This window comes from Oncorhynchus keta, chromosome 31 (genome assembly GCF_023373465.1).
Source record: "Oncorhynchus keta strain PuntledgeMale-10-30-2019 chromosome 31, Oket_V2, whole genome shotgun sequence".
Taxonomy (NCBI): Eukaryota; Metazoa; Chordata; class Actinopteri; order Salmoniformes; family Salmonidae; genus Oncorhynchus; species Oncorhynchus keta.
Genome location: NC_068451.1, coordinates 3,071,972 through 3,078,424, shown reverse-complemented (window position 1 = coordinate 3,078,424; position 6,453 = coordinate 3,071,972).

Here is a 6,453-nt window from a genome sequence, read left to right as displayed (position 1 = left end):
CTACTCATTTGATCAAACTTTCTAGGCAGGGATCATTTAATATTATTTTCCATCTACTCGCACTCTCTGCATTATAATTAATTTAATGCTATCAATTAAGGCCTCTACCATAGCATGGCTTGCTTTGCATACTAATTTATCTGGTAGCTGTTTTGTGCTATGGTATGGCTTGCCCCTAAATGTCTATGCAACTGAAATATTAGTCCTATCTCTTCGTGACATTTAAACAATTTTACTGTATCTAATTATAACAGTACTACAGCATACAGTTGTAAATCTTGTTTTAGAGAGAGCAATGTTTGCTATTATCGTGATCAAACCATGTCATTGGGATTTTAGCATTAGGTCATACAAACAGCTCTTTGGTGTTTTGTATGCAGAGCATACTTTTGCAGGAAAGCTGTTTATTATGGAAAACACACAGGTTGGAAGCAGGGATTGGTTTTGTTCATTAGTCAAATTAAATAAGCTTTACTTCAGGCCAAATGTCGTTCATTTTTGGAGACGAAACATGCCAAACCTTGAGAAGTCTGTTGGAAAAGAAACCACTGCAAATATGAAATATGAAAAAAGTAATATTTTTGTTGTTGTGAAGTTTAGCTTGAAAGTTAGATTTGAAAAGGAATGTTCTCACAAAATGCTCTGTAATAAATAATTCTGTGAATTAGGAGAATTACATTAAAGTCGAAGCTTTAGAATAGATAGATATTCATAAATTCGTGGACTCCTACCTGACAACCCTGCAATAGTCAGATACACATTCACGTGTCAGTTTAAGATTAATGACAATCCATCACAGCCAGTCACCTATGACACCAACATTTTAATTATATTTCAGATGACTTGCTCAGCAAACACACCCAGGAGATTATTTAGCCTAAAGGAATACCCCCTCCTGAGAGAATGCAGCAGGTCAGAAATTGAAATATGTTTGGTGATAATAGATGAAACTTGTCCACATGGTGAAAAACAAAGGGAACAATAGCATTTTTTACCTCTTCCTCTATAATAACATTACCATTTTGCAAGAGTGCCATTGAATTGATACCAAAAACAGTTTGGGGATTCAATTGACTGTTTGACTATTTTTGAAAATACACTGACTGTACAAAACATTAAAATATTGAGTTGCATCCCCTTTTGCCCTCAGAACAGCCTCAATTATTTGGTGCATGTACTACAAGGTGTCTAAAGCATTCCACGGGGATGCTGGCCCATGTTGACACCAATGTGGCTGGATGCCCTTTGGGTAGTGGACCATTCTTGTTTCTTGCGGGAAACTGTTGAGCATGAAAAACCCTGGCACCTACTACCATACAACGTTCAAAGGCACTTAAATCTTTTGTCTTGCCCATTCACGCTCTGAATGGCACACATACACAATCCATGTCTCAATTGTCTCAAGGCTTAAAAATCTTTCTTTAACTTGTCTTATCCCCTTCATTCAGTCCATGCCCTGATAAATTGAGGTTGTTCTGTGGGCAAACGTGTGGGGGGGGACTGTGTTAAGAGTCCTGATTCCATATTGTGTTTCATATCTCTTTAGCTATTCCTTGACCAAAACAAAAGCACACAGTTTTTGTGGATGCATTTCCCCAAGTCCTTCTATTTGCAATTTGTCCATAAGATGGCAGTGAAAGCCCATTCTAATAACACTTGTGAGTACCTGCAGAATCACACCTATGTGATTATGAGAACACTCCATTGATCAAGTCACATTTGTTTTGTGAGCGGTGTCCATCACTATTATTTAGTTGGTGTGGTATATTAATATATTAACTATAACTATTCTCTTACTGAATCATGCTTAAATGTCCAATCACAGTGAGGTTTTAGAACAGGATATTTGTATTGGCCATTTGCACATTGATTGTTATTTTTTGCTGTAATAGAACCCAACACACCACCCACGGCAGACTGGAAAGAACAAGTACCTTGCTCCAGGGCACAATAGCAGTAACCTGACATATTGACAACAGCAACCATTTGATTGATGTCAACCCAGAGATTTATCACATCAGCCTTGGGATTCGATGCCCTAAATCAACCCTTCAATCTGTATCGATAACTTAGGTCATCTTGAACCCCTATATTAAATGTATTGTGCTAAGGGTGTCCAGTTATAATTAAGTCTCTCTCCATCTGTACTTTGAAAAATGTGTGATCTTAACCTCCCGAACTCTGCCTGTGAGGACGGCTATACTTCTGTCACATTGTGAAGATATTCTGCTACATAATATATTTATCACGCTACTGATACGGAATGGGTCGATAGAGTCATGACAATAATAGAGTAATAACACACAGGAGAAGATGGGTCTCAGCGGACAAGACCGTTAACTAATTGATGCATTATCAGCATTCACTTTTTCAGCCATTCAGCCAAATCAAATCAAATCATCAAATCAAATGTTATTTGTCACATACACATGGCTAGCAGATGTTAATGCAAGTGTAGCGAAATGCTTGTGCTTCTAGTTCCGACAATGCAGTGATAACCAACAAGTAATCTAACTAACAATTCCAAAACTACTGTCTTATACACAGTGTAAGGGGATAAGGAATATGTACATAAGGATATATGAATGAGTGATGGTACAGAGCAGCATACAGTAGATGGTATCGAGTACAGTATATACATATGAGATGAGTATGTAGACAAAGTAAACAAAGTGGCATAGTTAAAGTGGCTAGTGATACATGTATTACATAAGGATGCAGTCGATGATGTAGAGTACAGTATATACGTATGCATATGAGATGAATAATGTAGGGTAAGTAACATTATATAAGGTAGCATTGTTTAAAGTGGCTAGTGATATATTTACATCATTTCCCATCAATTCCCATTATTAAAGTGGCTGGAGTTGGGTCAGTGTCAATGACAGTGTGTTGGCAGCAGCCACTCAATGTTAGTGGTGGCTGTTTAACAGTCTGATGGCCTTGAGATAGAAGCTGTTTTTCAGTCTCTCGGTCCCAGCTTTGATGCACCTGTACTGACCTCGCCTTCTGGATGATAGCGGGGTGAACAGGCAGTGGTTCGGGTGGTTGATGTCCTTGATGATCTTTATGGCCTTCCTGTAACATCGGGTGGTGTAGGTGTCCTGGAGGGCAGGTAGTTTGCCCCCGGTGATGCGTTGTGCAGACCTCACTACCCTCTGGAGAGCCTTACAGCCCGCCAGGATGCTCTCGATTGTGCATCTGTAGAAGTTTGTGAGTGCTTTTGGTGACAAGCCGAATTTCTTCAGCCTCCTGAGGTTGAAGAGGCGCTGCTGCGCCTTCTTCACGACGCTGTCAGTGTGAGTGGACCAATTCAGTTTGTCTGTGATGTGTATGCCGAGGAACTTAAAACTTGCTACCCTCTCCACTACTGTTCCATCGATGTGGATAGGGGGGTGTTCCCTCTGCTGTTTCCTGAAGTCCACAATCATCTCCTTAGTTTTGTTGACGTTGAGTGTGAGGTTATTTTCCTGACACCACACTCCGAGGGCCCTCACCTCCTCCCTGTAGGCCGTCTCGTCGTTGTTGGTAATTAAGCCTACCACTGTTGTGTCGTCCGCAAACTTGATGAGTGAGTTGGAGGCGTGCGTGGCCACGCAGTCGTGGGTGAACAGGGAGTACAGGAGAGGGCTCAGAACGCACCCTTGTGGGGCCCCCGTGTTGAGCTTCAGCGGGGAGGAGATGTTGTTGCCTACCCTCACCACCTGGGGGCGGCCCGTCAGAAAGTCCAGTACCCAGTTGCACAGGGCGGGGTCGAGACCCAGGGTCTCGAGCTTGATGACGAGCTTGAATGCCGAGCTGTAGTCGATGAACAGCCTTCTCACATAGGTATTCCTCTTGTCCAGGTGGGTTAGGGCAGTGTGCAGTGTGGTTGAGATTGCATCGTCTGTGGACCTATTTGGGCGGTAAGCAAATTGGAGTGGGTCTAGGGTGTCAGGTAGGGTGGAGGTGATATGGTGCTTGACTAGTCTCTCAAAGCACTTCATGATGACGGAAGTGAGTGCTACGGGGCGGTAGTCGTTTAGCTCAGTTACCTTAGCTTTCTTGGGAACAGGAACAATGGTGGCCCTCTTGAAGCATGTGGGAACAGCAGACTGGTATAGGGATTGATTGAATATGTCCGTAAACACACCGGCCAGCTGGTCTGCGCATGCTCTGAGGGCGCGGCTGGGGATGCCGTCTGGGCCTGCAGCCTTGCGAGGGTTAACACGTTTAAATGTCTTACTCACCTCGGCTGCAGTGAAGGAGAGACCGCATGTTTTCGTTGCAGGCCGTGTCAGTGGCACTGTATTGTCCTCAAAGCGGGCAAAAAAGTTATTTAGTCTGCCTGGGAGCAAGACATCCTGGTCCGTGACTGGGCTGGGTTTCTTCTTGTAGTCCGTGATTGACTGTAGACCCTGCCACATGCCTCTTGTGTCTGAGCCATTGAATTGAGATTCTACTTTGTCTCTGTACTGACGCTTAGCTTGTTTAATAGCCTTGCGGAGGGAATAGCTGCATTGTTTATATTCGGACATGTTACCAGACACCTTGCCCTGATTAAAAGCAGTGGTTCACGCTTTCAGTTTCACGCGAATGCTGCCATCAATCCACGGTTTCTGGTTTGGGAATGTTTTTATCGTTGCTATGGGAACGACATCTTCGACGCACGTTCTGATGAACTCGCACACCGAATCAGCGTATTCGTCAATATTTCCATCTGACGCAATACGAAACATGTCCCAGTCCACGTGATGGAAGCAGTCTTGGAGTGTGGAGTCAGCTTGGTCTGACCAGCGTTGGACAGACCTCAGCGTGGGAGCCTCTTGTTTTAGCTTCTGCCTGTAGGCAGGGATCAGCTAAATGGAGTCGTGGTCAGCTTTTCCGAAAAGGGGGCGGGGCAGCCATTGCAATTTGTGTGATATGTTATAAATGCAATTCGTGGAACATGCTACACATTTATTGTGCTTAAAACCCCTTAGAGTCGATTGATGAACCCGTACGTCAATCTCACTAACATAAAATCCCCATCAAAATCTGCCAATTTAGACTAGCAACATCATTTTTTGCATTGGATCCCTTTCAATCCACCGCATCCGCCTACAGTTAAAGTCAGATGTTTACATTCACCTTAGCCAAATACATTTAAACTCAATTTTTCACAATTCCTGACATTTAATCGTAGTAGAAATGCACTGTTTTAGGTCAGTCGGGATCACCACTTTATTTTAAGAATGTGAAATGTCAGAATAATAGTAGAGAGAAGGATTTGTTTCAGCTTTTATTTCTTTCATCACATTCCCAGTGGGTCAGAAGTTTACATACACTCAATTAGTATTTGGTAGAATTGCCTTAAAATTGTTTAACTTGGGTCAAACGTTTTCATCAGACCAGAGGACATTTCTCCAAAAAGTCCGATCTTTGTCCCCATGTGCAGTTGCAAACTGTAGTCTGGCTTTATTATGGTGGTTTTGGAGCAGTGGCTTATTCCTTGCTAAGCGGCTTTTCAAGTTATGTCGATATAGGACTCGTTTTACTGTGGATATAGGTGCTTTTGTACCTGTTTCCTCCAGCATTTTCACAGGGTCCTTTGCTGTTGTTCTGGGATTGATTATGCACTTTTTTGCACCAAAGTACGTTCTTCTCTAGGAGACAGAACGCGTCTCCTTCCTGAGCGGTATGACTGCTGCTTGGTCCCATGGTGTTTATACTTGCGTACAAATCTTTGTACAGATGAACTTGGTACCTTCAGGCATTTGGAATTTGCTCCCAATGATGAACCAGACTTGTGGAGATCTACAATTTTTATTTTGAAGTCTTGGCTTATTTCTTTATGTTCTCCAATGATGTCAAGCAAAGAGGTACTGAGTTTGAAGGTAGGCCTTGAAATACATCCACAGGTACACCTCTAATTGACTTAAATGACGTCAATTAGCCTGTCAAAAGCTTATAAAGCCATGACATAATTTTCTGGAATTTTCCAAGCTGTTTAAAGGCACAGTAAACTTATGACCCACTGGAATTGTGATACAGTGAATTATATGTGAAATAATCTGTCTGTAAACAATTGTTGGAAAAATGACTTGTGTCTTGCACAAAGTAGATGTCCTAACCGACTTGCCATAACTATAGTTTGTTAACAAGACATTTGTGGAGTGGTTGAAAAACTAGTTTTAATGACTCCAACCTAAGTGTATGTAAACTTCCGACTTCAACTGTATGTCGCACTTCGACATCTGTGGTGAAAGGTGGCAGAGCTAGAGCGGTGTTTGTCAGACCATGATACAAAAACATATTTAGCGTCTGAACAGTTTGACTTACAAACTATTATGACCACTCTGTGGAAAGGGGAGACTCTCACAAACACAATGGTGGTAACCAGTACCGGTTTCAAGAAATTTATGGAAGTATTAAGGAAGTTTTGAACCTACCCAAAAAAAGGGGTTAAATATATGAAATAACCTTCAAAAAGAG